General features: G+C 39.3%; 1 long non-coding RNA gene across 1 annotated transcript; it reads right to left on the bottom strand.

Moving 5' to 3' along the window:
• Positions 1-98: 98 nt before the first annotated feature.
• Positions 99-15,661, bottom strand: LOC103136675 (uncharacterized). Its single transcript, XR_476055.2, has 3 exons — positions 15,313-15,661; positions 1,254-1,569; positions 99-598 (listed from the first exon to the last, which is right to left on the bottom strand). It is a non-coding gene; the product is annotated as an uncharacterized LOC103136675 (long non-coding RNA).
• Positions 15,662-18,500: the final 2,839 nt, after the last annotated feature.

Below are 18,500 nucleotides of genomic sequence, written 5' to 3'. Positions count from 1 at the left end.
ACAGAAGCTCATCATTTTTCTAGAGGTCTGGTTATAGGATTGCATGTAAAGCCGTTCTAAATAAAATATCTGCAGTTATGTTGCATCTCACAGTAATACCAGTTTCGTAGTCATCATCTTTCTAGTATTTTCAACACTAATTTTGCTTCAGAGGTTTGAATATGAACATTCGGATTGGATCCAATGAGACAGATGGCTTGTGGAAGAAGAAATGTACATTTTGTTCAGTCGTTAAAGATCCTAAAGGCAAGAGTTTTACTTCGATTTAGATTAAGTGCTAATTTGAAACCACGCACACATATTTATTTCTGAACAACCAAACATTGGATTGCACCTTTTGACATCAATTTTTTTTTTTTTTTTTTTCCCATACCTTCCAGGCAGCATATTCTCCACAGCCCCGAGTGGGTGAGTGCCCCAGGGTCCTTCTTGTCCTTGTTGTGGGGATCATCCTGCGTGATGTTGGCTGTGCTGTTGCAGATGAGGGCACGGGAATACAGCCAGTAGTCCGTCCCTATGGCCACCGTCATCAGGCCGAAGGCAGCGAATGCCCCCACGGTGGTGAGGAGGATCTGGATCCCCTTCTCACACACCATGCCTTTAGGAGAGGTGCAAAGTGAGGGAGGGGATGGAGAGAGCGGAGATTAAAAGACGCAGCCCGGGAACAGACAAGCATTTGTTGTGCAGGAGAGGATTTACAGTCATAGACACTGTAAAGTTAAGCTGGAAAAGCAGCGGGTAAGGTGATAAGCGGGAGGCTGATATGAGAAGTGCGATGATGAGACACGAAACGACAAGAGGTGGAGGCAGGTGTGGGAGGCGTGTGAGTGGCCCTCATGATGTGTCCTTGGAGGAGAGTTTAATGACTGCTGACTCTGCTTAACAAGACTGAATTGATGTGGAGCAGAGACGATCACACTCCCTTCCCCAGCTCAGTCTGCTGCATATTCATGAGCAGGACTCTGTTCTCAACCTCACAATCAGCAGAGCAGGGGATGAATGCACAAACACAAGCACGCCAGATTACACGTGTGATCACCTTGTACCAGCCGTTAACAAACCCGGCTTCTTTGCATGCACTTGCACAGGCAGCACCACGTAACCTGGTTACTGCATGCCGTACTGCCCTGTGCAAGCGTGCTTTAATTTGTAAAGTTGCTCACTATTACACTGGAGCCACTTCTTACTGATAAATCTGTTTTTTTTTAACTGCATGCAGACAAAAACCTGTGAGGAAAAAGACTGATCCCTACCTGACGGCGAGTTTCTATCCTTCGACTCAATTTTGAAATCTTTTTTCTCCTTGTCAGTGAAGAACTTGCTGCCCCCTCGATCCGGACAGCATCCATCGACTGTTTTCACCTGCTCCCCTTGCTCCTTCTTGCGCTTGTTTTTCCTCTTGTGCCTCTCTCACTTTTACCCCAGTATCTTTTTTTTTTCCTTTATTCTTTCTTTCCTGGAGGAAGTGAAGTTTATGGGGGTTGTGGACAGCTACCCCACTTTGTCCGTCCTCCGTTAGCAGAAAATTAGCGGCGGAAAACCCATGGTCACCGCACCTCCTGTCTGTTGCTGCAAAAGAAACAGAACAAAAATATGAAGTTATTACTAATTATTTAAAATGTTCATTTGTATTTATGATCTAGCAGATGTACATGAAGTAATGATATAATTATCAATAAATAATGTACTAGGCATAGATCATTTCCCAGTGCAATGAAAGGAATAATAAAAGCAACCACCAAACATATTTTCTAAAAACTCTGTTAATTAAATACCATTTGTTGACCTGCAAGTTGAGTTTTTGATAACAGAAATTAAGAAACTCCATTTGCGTTGTGTTGATGTGAACTGCTTATCTTGTGATAATTAAAAATTGCGATGTTGTTGTCTATCAAGCCTACATACATATGTCCTCTACTACTGTTAGAAACCAGAGTCATTATGTAGCCACTTTTCTGTTTTGTTACCACGTCAGTCTTGCTTTTGTCCTGACTCAGTCTCAGTTTAGCTTCAAATACAAGCTGATGGGGTCAGTTAACGAAACCAGAAGCTGCAATCTCAGAGAGCTACAATCGGCCCAGAAGAACTTCAGCAGTTTTTGGTATCTTCTTTTTGAGTTTTGATGTCTGTAGTAATGATGGTATTACCACACGGTGGTTCGGCATTGTTGTCGATGCAGATTTTGACAAAAATGAAGTGAAGAATCTGAGCTTAAAAGTTACCCTCAGTAGTCTAGTAAGGAACCAAAAAAGTGTGGCAGCATTTTGTAAATGTTACACTCTTTTACCCAATATAGATGCAGTATATTTAAGGGGAGTGCCTCATAACTGACATAGACTTTTCACAAAATCTACTTCATTCCTTCACGTTTTTCAACAAGTTTTTCTATCGGTCAAAACACATCAAAGCTGTAGCCATCCTACAGAAAGGTAAACTTCTGGTAGTTTTTGCCCCAAATTGTCTTTTTTTTTTTTCCAGTTTCAGATCCTCCCTGTGGGTTATTTCAAACACTTGAACACACCACTTTGCACAAAACGACTGAGCTGCGACCACATTGCAACTTTGAGCAAAGTGTCCTCAGCAAGACCTAGCTGGTCCTCTCAGGTGCTCTTTTCCCTTCAGTGCTGACTGAATTCCTGTGATTACCACAGAGAGACACGATGTGGGACTAGACACCAATAAAACATTCTCTCAGTGCATGCAAAAGCTACGCGTTTGCAATATTTTTTGGACCACTGGGAGAAAGTGCTTTAACCTTAAAACTTAGTCACAAAATTATTTTCCGGCTCCCAGCTTTTCTGTGAAACCATATTTGCACCCCGCTAAAGAGGGTAATTATAGCAAGGGCACTGTGACAGGCTAAAGTGAGAGTGACTTCAGAGCATGTGCACAGCATCGAGTCTGAAAAGGGAGAGAGGACCAACCCGACGTTGTTACCATAGCAACCGTGAATTCCAAAGTTGGGATCAGCGGAGAGCCAAAGAGGGGAAACGAGATGGGCCGACGAGAGACGCAGAGAGGGAAAGGCAGAGAGGAGAGATGGAAATAAGACACAAAAGGGTGTATTTCCAGTCACAAACGGTTATTGACTCTGAAATCTAGCCAGACAAACCAGTACAGCAAAGCTGAGTCAATAGAAAGGTCCACTGCCACTGCAGCCCAGATGCTACCAAAAGCACAACCAGAAAAAATTAATTAAATTTACAATTAAGTGACCTCAGCTATAAAAGAAAAATACATTCATCCTTGTTTTTTTCTTAATACATCCAGATAAAGGATCCAAGGAAGCAGCACAGAGCATTCTACGAACACCGTTTAGCAGACATAATGCAGTTCAGTCGAGTCTTTGAATATTTAACGATGCAATATGGCACCGTGATCAAAATAGGTTACATCCTGTTTGCATTGTGAGACCCAAACCAGAGAGCTGCCTCAGAGACAGAAGGAGAGCTGGAGTGATTTTTTTAATATGTATGTGTGTGCAGCCTTATCCTCTTCAGAGCATCCGAGGATGGGTCTAGTCCAATCTTATTGAATCCCAGCAATGTTTCCCTCAGCTCCGTATGTTAGCCTCGTATCGCTACGTTCAGGCTCCTCATTATGTAAACTGTCAAAGGACACCACTGCAGTGTGGCTTATTTATTACACACGGCATGTTTAAGCTGAGACACAGGAGCTATTTTGTGTCATAAAAAACATACTGAATTTTATAGGGGAAAAAATACATTCATTTCACTCCAATCACCAATGATATAATGTGTGTGTGTGTGTGTGTGTGGGTGTGTGTGCGTGCGTGCGTGCGTGCGTGCGTGCGTGGTTCTGGCATTTAACAAATGACCTCAAGGATAACCTACTATGTTATTCCCCAAGGCAAAACCTCCCCTGAGTAGCAGATCATAATTGTTACTTAATTATCTGTAAATTGTTTTTTCTCTCTTATAATTATAAACAGAGGGGAATGACAGGGAGCGTTGGGAACAAGACCAGGGAGCAACAAGGCAAAAGTAAATGAGTGAATAAGTGAAAGGTTGTCAAATACTTTGTGTACAAGGCAAGGAGAAGGGCCTTGTACACATTGGGTATTCATGAAGGGTAGGAAATATACACATTTTAAGACAATATAGACCTAAATAAAAAAAAAACCCAAAGCTTACATTGATCAACTATCAACCACTATGTGCAGTTCAGAGGTCTGTGTGCTTCTTCAAGCTGGTTTGACTTTTATTATAAGGAACTCAAACAAGACGTTTTACAGCAGCTTCAACATTTTTATATTTTTAAAATATTAAAATGTTAGGGTTAGGGGGGTAGGGTTAGGATTCCTGTGTGTGTGTTTTTTTAAAGTCATTTTTATACCCAAATACAATCCCTTGTTATAGTACACTTTTATGACAACAAAGGTAAAAAATCAAAACTTACTGGCTACTGTTAGACAAAGTCCATTATGTCCTCTTAGCTCAAATATGAAAAATAAAAATCCTGAAATGTCCCCAATGCTCCACCAAATTGTCTGCATAGTAGGAACAGTAATAAACTATTTATCTGCACATGTCTTTAGGTAGCAGAACTATGTGGTGATGCTGTAAGGGTACATAGAAATGCAGGTCAAGATGTTGATTTTAACCTTTTCAGGATATAAGAGTAAATATAAATATCGTCAGAGAGCAGAACTATGATCCAAAACGTTTTTGGACATTTTGTTGAATTACACACAAATAGTCCAATTTATTCCCAGGTGAAAGTTCTTCTGAGGCAAATGGCATGTTGACCCTTTCAATGCACTTGTTAACTTAAATTAAATTTCCAGCTTGAGTTAATAAGCCAGTATGTTATGTTTTGAAGAAGGACAGAGCAAGTTTGTGTGCTTTGAAGAACAAATACTCCATCCTACAATCACGGCCCTCAGAGTGTTCATGGTAAGTCTGCATCACCCAGAGCAGCACAGGCCAGCCAGAGGCCTCTTAGTTGCAGCAGGACAACTGCAGCACCAAACACAGCAGCAGCCAAGCCAGTGGCCGCAGAGCCCATTACAGAGCAGGTGTTCACCTGTCAGAAAACCTCAGATATAATCACATCTACCTGCATGACTCATTCCCAGCACGACAGAATACCTTTGTTTTTGTAGAAGCCCACCCAATATGTTGTAGCTATAATACCGAAGCCATAAATCACAGAGCAGATTTGAGTCTTGTAGCAGCTGCTCCATTAGATATTCATTGCATAAATCAACCACCAAACTGCTTGTTGAATAAATGATGACAGCTGTAATAAGTTTTCCACACGTGGAAGGCCCTGGTCTTGTGTGAGAATCAGCATAACAAAGTGCCACCCCACTGACTAATACCAGCGAGGTTGAAGAGACGGGTCTTGTGTTGAAATATTAAAAGTCACATTTACAGCTAGTGGAAATGGCAAAGGGTTTTACTGATTCCTTAATTGAAAAGAAGAAAAAAAAAAATGCTCCAGGCCTACTTAAGATGAAAGTTTCTAAAAATAAAAACAGTGCATTCTATTCTGAGATGGCAGCAGAGGGAGCATTTGCAAAAAACACACAAACATCCAAGTCATTCTGAGCAGAAATTATTTCTGTTCTCTTGTTGCACACCTGAGCTCTCTGCTGAAATGTAATAGTATTAATATTATTGGAACGCCCGTATCTATGTCAGCAGAAACGATGCACATGTGCAGGTGCACAGAACACGATCGGCAAGCGAGGAAATCTTTTGGCATGTAAGCACACACACAGGCTTAAGCCCCCACAACTGTCAAAATGATAAAGAAATCCTAAAATAGGTCATTTTTTTCAAAGCAGCTTCAAAGAACAGCTGAGCAGCCATTAAGCCAGAATGAAAAGTCCACTAGGTCCTCAGACTGCATGTAACCCAGGGTTCCTACAGTCTTAGCAGATCTGCCAGAGAAAGTAACACCTTGGTCTAAAAGGTTCCCAAAATAAAGCGTGTCAGAATAACTCTATGCTTATGAACCCATAAACCTGTGCTTTTAAAAATAGACATATTAGCAATCATGCATGCAAAGTACCTTCACTATTTTGCTATCTGTTGCAAGATGACCCATTAAATGTGAAGAATTTATGCAGAAGGAAAAATTAGAATTGAAACAAATGTTACATCCTCTGCAGCAGTGTCCAATGTTTTTTTTATTTGCTTAAAAACAATAAATTTACTTATGATTTTGTCATTCTTACCTGCTCTTCAAAAAAACAAAAAAAAAAAACAACATAAGAAATAGAATATAAAAATACAAGTAATATAATAATTGTAGATCTGAAATTGAAAGAGTCATGCACGTTTGCCTTAAAAGGAACATGTGGACAATGAAAACCCAAAATTCAGTGTCTCAGAATATTAGGATACTAGATGAGACAATTAAAAATTGAACAGAAATGCCAGGCTTTTGAAAAGGATGTTCATGTCTATGCGCTCTATTGAGCATGAATTACTGCATCAATGCAGCGTGGTACGGAAACAATTAGCCTGTGGTTCTCCTGAAGTGTAAAGGAAGCCCAGGTTACTTCAGGTAATCTGCAATGTTGGGTCTGGAGTCTCTCATCTTCCTTTTGACAAAAGTATTTAGATCAGTCAAACAGAGTATCATAATTGTCGATGAAGCAGCTTTTAGTATAGTTGACTAAGTCCTGCTAGGAAATTAAATGAGCATCTCTGTAAGATCTGTCAGCAGATGCAGGCATGAAGTGCTCTTAATTTTTCTGATAGAAGGCAGTGCTGACTGAGTACTTCAGAAAACACAATGGACCTACACCATCATATACCAGCAAATGTCATCAATAACTGTAGGAACTTCTCACTGGACTTCAAACAACATTGATGGTATGGTTTTCTACTCTTCCTCCAGACTCTGGGATTTTGACTTACAAATGAAATGCAAACTTTCCTCTCATCTGAAAAGAGGACTGTGGAAAAGTCCAGTTCTTTTTCTTCTTTCCCCAGGTGAAACTGTTCTTAAGTTGTCTCCGGTTCAGGAGTGACTTGACAAGAGGAATGCAACATCTGTGGGATTCCTCTCTGAGTAACGGCTCCTGATGTGCTGACTACAGCTTCAGTTCTCCTAGTGAAGCTTCCCCAAATATTGGAGTAGCTTTTGCTTGACAATCCTCTTAAGAATGTGATTATTCTTTTTGCTGGTGAAACTTTTTTTCTTCCACTAAACCTTCTATGAAGATGCTTGGATGCAGCAATCTGAGTACAACCAGCTTCCTCAGCAATTATCTTTTGTGGCTTACACTCCTTAGGGAGGAAATATTCTGGAAATCTATCAAGAGTCCCCTTGACTGTGTGGCCCATGTATTGTCAATATATGAGGGTTTTTAAATGCTTTATTGCAAGCCATAATCATCCAAATTAAATTACATATTTCACTCATATTGTCTGAAATGAGTGAGAAACATTTAGAATGGTTTCATGATTTACCCTTTTGATATACAAAGTCCAAAATATTTTTAGACTGATGACTTTGCTTGCTATTATACAACTTCATTTTTGAGCAACAACCACTGGATACGGATTACTATTTCATTCATCCTGACTATAAGATAAGAAAACAAGTAATGTTTTAAATTAAAACGAATGCTTTGCGTTGTGCCAAAAACAATTTCCATTTTTAGAAGAAGTTAATTTGTCAGCATCTTTTATGAAAGCCCTCCCGTCAGCAGAAATGTCACACAAAAATGTTAAAACATCCATCTGGACAAACCGTCTGCGCTCGTGTGCCACATGGTCCATTTTTCTAATATTTATCAAAATATATGCAGAATTACATAAATGACACAGGGCACATTTCAGACAGCCATGCATTAGTGATTCTAAACAATATTACAGTAAGCACAGCAAAGGCAAAAAATAGTTGATAATTTTCCTTTTACTCAAAGAGTTTGCATCTGCCTGCTGTGCAAGAGCCACATAATCCATCACCAACAGAAATAACTCAGTCCCAATCTGAATAAAACCTCAAACAAGACATCAGCAAGACATTTTAAAACCGTAACATGTTGATTAAAAACATGACAACATTCTACATTTCCTTTAGTTCCTCATTTGATCGCTCAGTGCTGACGAGGGAATGAGGAAATATTTATGATGATTGAAAACAGGATCCTAAAAGGTGGACTTCTAACAAAATGTAATGTATTTACATAAATTGTGCAAGAAACATAATGGGAGATTAAATGCATACAAACTCACGTGCAAGTATTTAACTGCTCTAATGTGAGGACGTCCTCTTTAGTTCTCCAGTATCAGCACTGTGGTGTAATTATGCTCCTAACTGAGTTCGCTGTTTTCTTCAATAGCTTTGTAAGGTTGTTAACTTTATGAGAATACCCAGAATCCTGGGAAATATTGGTCGAAAGCTGAAATGCTTACAAGACATTAAGAAGAGAAGTACCCTCAATGTATTTTAGCACAATAAGATGACATTCAAGAAAACTGACATGAATACATTGGGCTATTATCCTGTCAATTCCAATAAAAAGAATAATTTGCCTAAATTTAAGAATTTTTTTTTTCATCTGACGCGTTTTATTCATCCCAACAATATATTTTTTGATCATTTACAAGCCAAAAATGTGAATTCTCTTACTTTTATTCCAAAACATCACCATTAGGTCTTTTCAAAGAATACATGTCGAAAGCTTTGCTGCAGATGGACTCCCTTGTATTAATTGAAAATATTTTACTACAAGAAAAAACGCAACAAATAGCTCAGTGTGCAGTTCGTACATTATTAAACTAATGGTGAAAATATTGGCGCAGCCAGACGCCACGAGGTTTCCATCAAGGCCTTTATAGCAAATACTGAACAACATCTGATGATATTCAGAGATTCCCAGACCTCCCATCCACATCTACCTGTTGCAGCTCACCGCAGAGACTCGGGGGTTTTTCCCCACTCCATCTGTGAGATATCATCTCTCCAGACTCTCTTCAGTCTGCCTTCAGACCTCTTCCTGAGGACCTCAATTGGAAGAAGGCCTCCAGAGGGAATATTTAGCACTTTAACTGGCTGCTTTCATTACATAACTCCTTGAATTATCCACAAAGCTTTTAGTTTGTGACAAGACTTGTCATGTTTTGAAAACTGGTTTCTACTGGAGTTAAAGGTTTAGGATTCTTTTGAAGCCCTCCGTAGGGTTTAGACAACAAATATGTTCCCCTTGTCCAAAAACATATGTTCATTAGTTTGATTTAGTGTTGCACAGTTAGTGATTTTGTAGTTGTATTTAGCGAGTATTCAAATCCCTTTATTGACCTCTGATAAAAAAAAAAAAGTGACAAAGGCCAAATCTAGCAAGCTTTTCCGCATCCTTTCACTTATTTATTATGCTGGGCATAATAAATTTATTATGCTGTGCATAATAAATAAGCACTAATAGTCTATCAAGCTGATGAAAGGTTGTTAATTACTCAAGCTCTGCATTGGGAGAGAAAACGTTGGTGACTGACATGTTCTCTGTTAAAGGACCTTGGAAAGGTAAGAACGGTCTGACAGAAAATGTACTGATTTTGAAACTGAAACTTTTTAAAACCTCGTCTACTTTTGACCAGCTCATTTCTAGATCCTAACCCATAGAAGGTTAGTATAGAGTAATACTTCAAAGTACAATTACTTTTTTCTGTTCACACTAGTTATCCACTTCCATGCTGCTTTTTTATAGCAAAATCTTTATTAGGCATGCTCATGTTTAAATTGTCACTATTTCTAATTAATGGCACCACAGTATTTATGGCATGTTTACTTAATAAAAAAAACCCTACGATTCTTGTTATATTACTATCACTATCTACTAACAAAATATGTTCATTGTGGAAGCATATGGCATCACAGTACATCACAATCATGAATATATTACAGTATTAACATCTGGTTATATTCAGTAAGTTAAAATATTAATCCCAACACAAAGCCATTTGTCAAATTAAGTTAACTATTTGAAAATAACATTTAAGCTGATATTAAAAATACCTCTCATTAAACCCACATTTCATATTTTTTATGGGTCTGATATAATATTATAATCTTAAACTGTGAGTTTTATCAACTTTGAGTAAATTAAATATCATAGTCAATTCCTTTTACTAAAAGATATGAAAACTACATAACCAGCAGGGTCTGTGTCATCTGTTGGCCGTCATATTTCAGTTTGAACTGGAAAGTATTTCTTGCACCTGTACGTTACCTACATTTGGAGTCCACATTTTTATTCCACTAAGCTCTGAAGTCTCCACGGCTTATTCATTAGTATCTCTGAATTTACCGCTGATATATCATGACTTCAAAGGACGGACAAATTACTGAGCGTTTGACCCATGAATGCACATTTGAATGAAGCACATGTGATCAGAATCACCCTTGCTTTCTTTGGAGCAAGTGGACATGAGCCAAATTTCGGAGTGTTATTTTTCTTTTATGCCTACAGAGACAGTTAAAATGTAGATATTTTTTTCATCCATGGGATGACAAGGAGAATCAACTCAGAAATTTATACTGGTGCCAAATTCAGATCCGGAGTCCCATCACACAAGTAATAGCATACATGAAAAAAAACAAATTGCTACACATAGTTTAAAGCCACTATTACATTTTTAGCATTAACTTTCCGCAACATGGCAATTCTGTCACAGTCAGAGAATCACAGACAATCGATTGGTGGCTAGAATCAACAGACCGACCAGTTGGAAGGTCAAAATTCTGATATTTTCTTTACTGAATGCATCATAGTAAGAGCTGAAGCTTCACAATGCCAGCAACACTTTCAGAAATGCTTCTGGGGGGGGAGAAGTCTCACTGTTAGCTATTTTTAATGTCAGTGAGACGTTTGAAATGAAGCACAAGTAAGAAAGAGGGTAATTAATCACATACGTGTTTGTTGCAAATTTGTATTTTCTGCTAAGTGTCGAGGCACGTCTGCTGTTAATTTAAATGAAACGAGAGCAAGACTTTCTGCTGACAACAGGAAGGCCAAATGTATTGAAGCATAGATGCTCTGTTTTAAGCTTTTGTCTTAATTTGGAGATGTTATGGTAAAGATCTACAGCTTATAGAATCTACACAAAGAGACTGCTGCTTTAGTAACACTACCAATGCTAATAAGATTAGCTTTGTTTTAAAGTAACGGTAAAGCCTCTATGAAAACAACTGTTCTCATTATTATGTCATCTCCCCTCCTGACATGAATAATAAATGATGGCTCACAGCAGGGAAACTAGAAAAAAATAATTTGAATGGCCTTCTAATTTCTATCAGTATTATAGGACCTTAACAAAAATCAGGATCAATTCATATTATGAGTTTTACCAAAAAATTGCACAATTGCTAAAGAAAATGTTATCTTTAACCCATTTAATAAAGAAACAAAATCCACAGCAATACACTGTAAACATCTGAACATACCGCCATTATCTGCTACAGTGTTGTCAGAAATAAAGTAATTATTAAATTGAAACTGTATGATAATTTTACTCTCTGTACCATAAAAAATATATGTAATTTCAAGTATCACATAATGAACAACAATTTCACCTCTTTATTATTTAGCTAAGTCAGCTGACGAGCACAACAGGAAACGAATGCTACAGGTTTGTCACTGCTGCTCATTTAATAATTACAAGCTGCAGCTTAGAGTTGCAGGCTTCAGCTATGTTACTGTATTCACACGTTTTGCAGAATAACACTACTTACACATACAGAGATGCACTACTTCCCATCACCAGACTGGGTCTCCTGTATCATTACTGCATTTCCAGCCATCTTAATGTTTTGTCTAAACCGCTCTGTTGGTGAAAACGGAACTAGGCCATAATGAGGACAGTCTATAATCACAAGGCTGTGAAGCAGAAAGTCCTGAGTCATGTCAAAATTGCAACTAGGAGTCATTTTCCTAAAAATATGATAATTTTAATAAAGTTTGACTGCAGAGTTTTTCTGCTTGGTTGTAGGAGGCTGTGCTTTTCCAGTCACACTAACTTTAAGTACATTACTATAGAGGTCTTTTCCACTGAGACTGAAGTCAATTAGAAAACTTTAATAAACTTTCTCACTGGAACTTTTAACAATTTTGTTCTTTTTTCCCCCCCCATGATTTGGATTTCCTTGAGCTTATTACTTAAACGTAGCCAAAACACAGTGTTTAGATGACAAGTATTGGCTTAAGTTGCAGTATTTGAAACTGACGGCAGTGTTTTGGATCGCTTAATTTGCTTGGGATCCTAGGAGCCTATTTAACTGAAACACACAATGTTGTTACACAGCAGTGCAAGGCTTTTCTCCTGAGTCTCTGCTTGACTAAAGAGAGGGAGAGTGGAACAACTCTGAAAGCTCAGACTACCAGGAAAATTGCAACAAAGGCATTGATCCTCTGAACAATAGCTACATGACAGATCTGATGATGGCTGCAGAATCGTTTCCCTGCAGAGGGGAACAGAGAGTAAGAGACAGACCTGGCCACCCAAACAGCGACCACATGCGGGCAAAACAGCTCAGAAAACCAAATAAAAACACCCAGAGAGATTATTTCAGGTCACTGGGAACCACTTGAGTATTAGATGATTATGATTTGGCAATCAGTAACACAAAAACCTTACCCTGAGTGGGCTTCGCATCACTACAGTCTGCAGTGAGTCACCTCGCTGTGTAAGCAGCAGATCTCAGAGCCAACTAAGAGGTTTCAATGTAATCTAGCATCCACAGAGATGATCATCAAAAACCTCCCAGATCACACCTCGCACACATGGCGCAGAGAAAGTTTAACACATGGCAGGTGGAGGAGCTGAGGGGGCGACCAGCAGACAATAAACCGACTGTCTCTGAAGGAGGAATTTCACATTTTTAAAGAAAAACAGCAGGGAGTCGGTGGGAAGAAGATGAGGCAACAAACTATCATAACTCAGCAGGTAGAACGGGTCTGGATTCTGATCCATGGCTTCAGCAACCCACATGCTGATGTATGCTTAGAACAATGTAGGGAACTGTATTGCATCTTATTGTCTGTGTGAATGAACAGTAATAAAAAAAATGCTCTTTGCATGGGAAAATTAGCAGTTGAAGAGGGCAGAAGGATCTGAATCTTGAACATTTACGTTGCTGTTTAAATTATTAGCGGTAATACGAACTGTTTTTATAATAAGTATATCAACAGGAGGAGAGAAGTAGGAAGGTAGAGCGAAGCTTAAAAAACTTATGCTTTCCATTCCTAAGGTTTAAAGTTTCTAAAGAAGATAAAGTAAAGCAATTCTCCTCCGTCTACCATTTGTTGCTGCTCACTGCTCGTCAGCAGACTTATAGATGGTACACTCTTTTTTCTCATTTAAACAATAGATAAGATGGTCTGTTTTGAAATGTTCACGGTCAGTTTATAGAACTGAAGTCAGCAGGTTTAAAGTGATGTAAATCATGCCTAACAGGACTTCACAGAGTTCCAGCTCCAGCCTAGTTTTGCTTCCATGCAGACAGAGACATAACACCCAGTCCAAGTGTAGGCACCAAATACACAGCAAACAGGAGAAACTGCAATGAGGGCAGGAAAGGCAGAAGAAGAACAAAAAGACAGTGTTTTTCAGTACAGTGTGGGAGATCTGCTTTGTTCTCCGTCTGGATAATTTATCTCCCTGAGATCACAAAGGAAGCCAAAACTGAACAGATTCTCGCTTTTAAGTTCTGTTTTCTTCTTCTTCTTCTTCTGTTCTGAGCGGACACTGTCCAAAACAGGGCATTAGTGCCCTCCTATGAGCCTGCAGTTAAAACTGTTCATCTCTGAGTGATGGGCTGTGGTTCAACGTAGCTAAAATATGAACAGCAGAGCGGTATTGATGAGGTCCAAGCAGCTCATGCTTACAGACAGGGACAGGTCTGAAAGAAAATGTCGAAAAGGGCCAATATTCTGTGCAGTTAAACACATTATTTTCACTTGAGTCTCTGTGTAGAAATCAAAATAACAATAAATAAATACAACACGATTTTAGATGCAATAGCAGTAATGGTTTCTTTTGCATTTCAAACAAATGCGATATCACATTCTCAATTTCGTGTGTGTATGTATATGAAAATAAAAAGTGAAAGTATTTTTAATCAACATTAGAATACTGGTAGAATCCCACGCCGGCCTCCGGACATTCTGAAATGACTTAAAGTCCGATACGTGTGTGGAAAAATTTAATGTTTGGCAAACTCGTCTACATCAAGAAGGTGGATCAGCATTAAACTGCAGGAGGGGAAAACTGCTGGACATTCAAGCTGCATTTGTAGCCTTTCCTGAAACTGCAGCACTTTGCAGCCAGATCACCGTAAGTGCATGAGACAACTGCAGACTTCAGAGTATTTGTTTGCCTCTGTGTAGAAAGGTTGCAGCCAGATCTAGGATGGCACTAACTTGCACAGAAACTCCCATCTGCTGCAGTCAACATTCTGTGTTGCTTTATGACTTTTCCTTCCGCCTTTTGCTTCATGTCATCGGCTGCATATAGGCAGCATGTGAACCCTGATAGCAGTCTGGTGGGAACATGAATTTTCAGGATCCATCAGCATGATGTGTTTCATGGGGTTCAACATGGAGCTGTACGTTTAGCCCTTCTCTGGCTGCACCGATGGCAGCTCGGCAGCAGGAGTGCAGACCAGTGATTAAACTAAACACCTTTACGAGTTTGGAGCTACAGCGCTGCCAGCGTGGACAGCCCAGTTATAGTGATGCGGACTGCGGTGCATTTATTAGCAGAGAAAGGCACACACGCTCACACACACGCACACACACACACACATCACCATGCATGCAGAGGCTAACACGGTGGAAAATGGACGCCAGCATCAAGCCACAGAACAGACAAGAGAGACAAATCTCACATTAAGACGCGGATTTTGTTCCGTCATCCATTGGTTGACCAATTTCTGCAAATTCAACAGATATTTCAGCCTCACACCTGCCGTGCAAATGCAGAATGGGAGAGTGGGAGCGGGAGGAAGAGGGGGGGTTGGGGGGTTCATCCAAGCAAGCAGTTACAGGGATCTAATATGCATAAAAGACGTTGTAATAGCTAATTATAGACCCGGGCAAATAGACGGGAACATTTATCAACAGCGTCTAATTAGAGCGATGGCAGAAGTCTGAGAATTACTATCATTATTTGTCTCTGCAGATCCCACACTGTAGCACTGTTAATAGGTGAGTGAAGCGGATTAATGTTGCCTGTAAATTGCACTGGGTGAACTGGTGATCCGAAACACTGCAAAGTCAAAACACAACGCTGCCACAGTGGGATTAGTAAAAGAAACGTGCAGATCTCTTACCTTCAGTTCCTTTTTATATATATCTCTCTCTATATATATATATAAAAATTCACAGCGTCCTTGCACTCCCCAAGAGATGGAGACTGAGGGGGGAAGAAGAAGGCAAGGGGGGGTGGACTGTTGAGAGGATAAATAATCGAGGCAATAAATAAATAAATAAATAAATAAAATGTTTTTAAAGGGATTGCAGCAAGAAATGATAGAAATAAGAAGAAGCACCCAAGGGAGGTTTGCAGCAATTCAAATTAGTCTCTGATGGAAAAGGGTTGAACATGCATTACAAAAAAGGCTAATACAGGACACGTCACTGAGCACGGATTTGTCTGCCGTGGATGTGGCCGCTGCGCGTGTGTGTACTCGGGGAGAATGCGTCTCCCCCGCCCATCGGGTTGGTTGGATGAGCGCTTGCCTGCCTCCCTGACCGCCATGAAGTTAGCTTCCGATTTGAAACTTGACCAATGGGTCGTTCTGCTGCATTTTAACTACTTTGGACTTTTTTATTTATTTATTTTTTTTATTTTATTTTTTTTAATCATTTTTATCCACTTTGTTAGGAAATCTAAAATACTCCTAGCAGTCAAATCTCCACCGATTTGATTGTGTAATCTCTGAGGTTAATGAATATTCATTGCATATTCGATAAAACACAGCTTGTTATTTTTGAAACCTTAATGTAATTGTGGAAAAACAAAAACTTTTTTCCCTCTTATCAACATCATAATTGCTTTTTTTTAAAAGAGTTTTGGAAATTAGATAAAGATGTCACAGCAAATTGTGTGTGTGTGTTTTTTTTTAAAGTTTACTGATTATAAGTAAAACCATAATTCTCTCCCTGTAATATTACATAAGACCGATGAAATAGTTTTGTAATACAGAAATTTTGGCCTTCTATGAAATATGTCCATGTACTCTCGAGTACAGTATCTCATAAAAGTAAGTGCACCCCTCACATTTATTGTATCTGTCATTTGGACAACACTGAAGATATATTTAAAGTAGCAGGTGTGCAGCTTGTATGACACTCTGACGTTTGTGAGAAACTACAATACTTAGATTTGCTCAAATTTGTTCATCGGCGCAGCGCTGCATGACGTGATCCACCTGTGGTTCTGATGAGGAGCTAATGAAGCTGTTTACATACTTCAACTCCTCAAGCATTGTGGAGGCTCATAAAACCTGAGATTACAAGGGTTTTTGTGTTGCATTTTTGAAACGTCTTATTAATCAAATTCACCGCGACTGAATAGCGTGCTTAAGAGACCGCTTTTTGAATTTCCTGTAATAATGAAGGTTCTCTGAGGCCCTTAATCCCACTTTAAAAAGCCCAAAATGATTTGGTCCACACTTGCACCCAGTTGATCCAACTGCATCGTGTATACAGCGATCCGATACCAAGAGGGGCAAGAGCAGGCAGGAAAAGTTAGGCGTTTCCTCATGAAATGCAATTTAGGAAACCAACAAGAACAATAAGGAAAGGAGAGGCAGGGACATTTTATTTGACCAGAGAGACGGCAAGCACACTATAAACAGTTTGAGTCAATATCAGCAGCTCTGTGGCAGAATCAGGGCAAAATGTCAGGGCTTTGAATTAGATTAAATATGATCACAAGTACATTACTCTCACCGTTATTTCCTCTAATTATTTGTCACCGAGATGTCAAAGCTCTTGCTTTGACAGCAATTGATCAGCAGATATTTAGTGTCACTTAGTTGCTTGTAACTTTGTTTTTGTCCCATATGAGATCCGTCTTTGTTTTATTTTTGGGCAGCAGAGATATGGCCTTGAAATGTTTGCAGTTTTGCTAAGTCTCATTCTTGTTGTTGAACAAGGCTTTTCGATCAAAACTGCAGGCAAGTCACCCTTACACTGCTTTAGATGTACTTGCACTTTTGTGTCCTCCATGTTGAGTCGCTGGTTTGCTCCTGGACTAATTTAGTTAGCCTAACCACTTCTGGAAAGGTTTCTATTCCATATTTTCTCTATTTGTAGATAGTGTCCTTTTTACTTATTTGTTTTTTTAACCTTTATTTAAACAGGGTTTCCCATGGAGATACAAGATCTTATATAAAAGAGAGACCTTTTTTGAAATAAAAATGTACATCTGATTCTCAAACCCTTTGAAATGGCTTTGTAAGACTTTCCAGAATGACATTTCAACGACTTTTTGTCTCATCTGTTATTGAATTTCTTTAGGTCGGAGCATGATGAGTTGCTCCTTGAGATCTTTTATGAATCTGTATGAATTGAGTTAACTTATCAGGGTTATTCTAATTCATGTTGACTTTGTAATCTGTAAATTCATTCTGTCAATATTTTTACCTGACAATACATACTGACAATGTAGTTTTTAAGTTAGACTCTATAAACCAGGTGAACACTCAAACCAAAACAAGCAAAAAGAAAACTTAAAGTAATTCTGTTTCAAGTTTTCACAGATTGAATGAAAGTTTTCACACGGCTCAAGCGCCCGCAGTTTGAGACCTTGCACGAGTCGTGAAATTCAGCGGAAGAGCCCTTTAGTCGAGTTGCGCATCGCAAGCTACATTTCGGACGCCAGCTTCTGTTCGTGTCTTCTTGCCTTGTCTGCTCCTCTATTTCTTCCACATCTCACCAGACGCATGCAGGCAACTTGTCGCATTCAGCCTAAAAAAATGCAAAATAAAGTAAAAAAAAACAAATATACTCCTCATTATTGGCAAACACCTTGTGAGGTTATGACACAGGATAATAACTCCAACAGTCTGCGGAGATCACGACGCGGGTTTAAACCCCCTCATTTTACCTCCTCTCTGCTGTGCTGTGGTCTGGATGTGCTTACTGGAGCGTGTGCCGTGCGCGCAGGGCTTTGTAAGCCCCCTGTTAGACCAGGTTCCGTGTGTGTGTGTGTGTGTGTGTGTGTGTGTGTGTGTGGGTTTGATTGTAATATTTTGTTACTGGAACGCCTCTGCGGGACACTTGTCCTGCGTGGAAACGACGCTGATCACAGTCGATCTGGGACATGGAGCAAGAGCGCAGCCCTGCGGCAGCACACATCCACAGGTTAAGATGTGAAAAATGAATTAGAGAGGGGAAATCAACATTATTCATAGCAATTTCATATCATTGTCACTAAATGAAATTAGTAAAGATGTCTCTTGCTTTGTTTTTTTTTTTTAATAAGTTATTTGACTGGATTTATTCATCAGTA

This window comes from Poecilia formosa, unplaced genomic scaffold, assembly GCF_000485575.1.
Source record: "Poecilia formosa unplaced genomic scaffold, Poecilia_formosa-5.1.2 Scaffold34, whole genome shotgun sequence".
Lineage (NCBI taxonomy): Eukaryota > Metazoa > Chordata > Actinopteri > Cyprinodontiformes > Poeciliidae > Poecilia > Poecilia formosa.
This window is presented reverse-complemented; position numbering and strand designations above follow the sequence as displayed.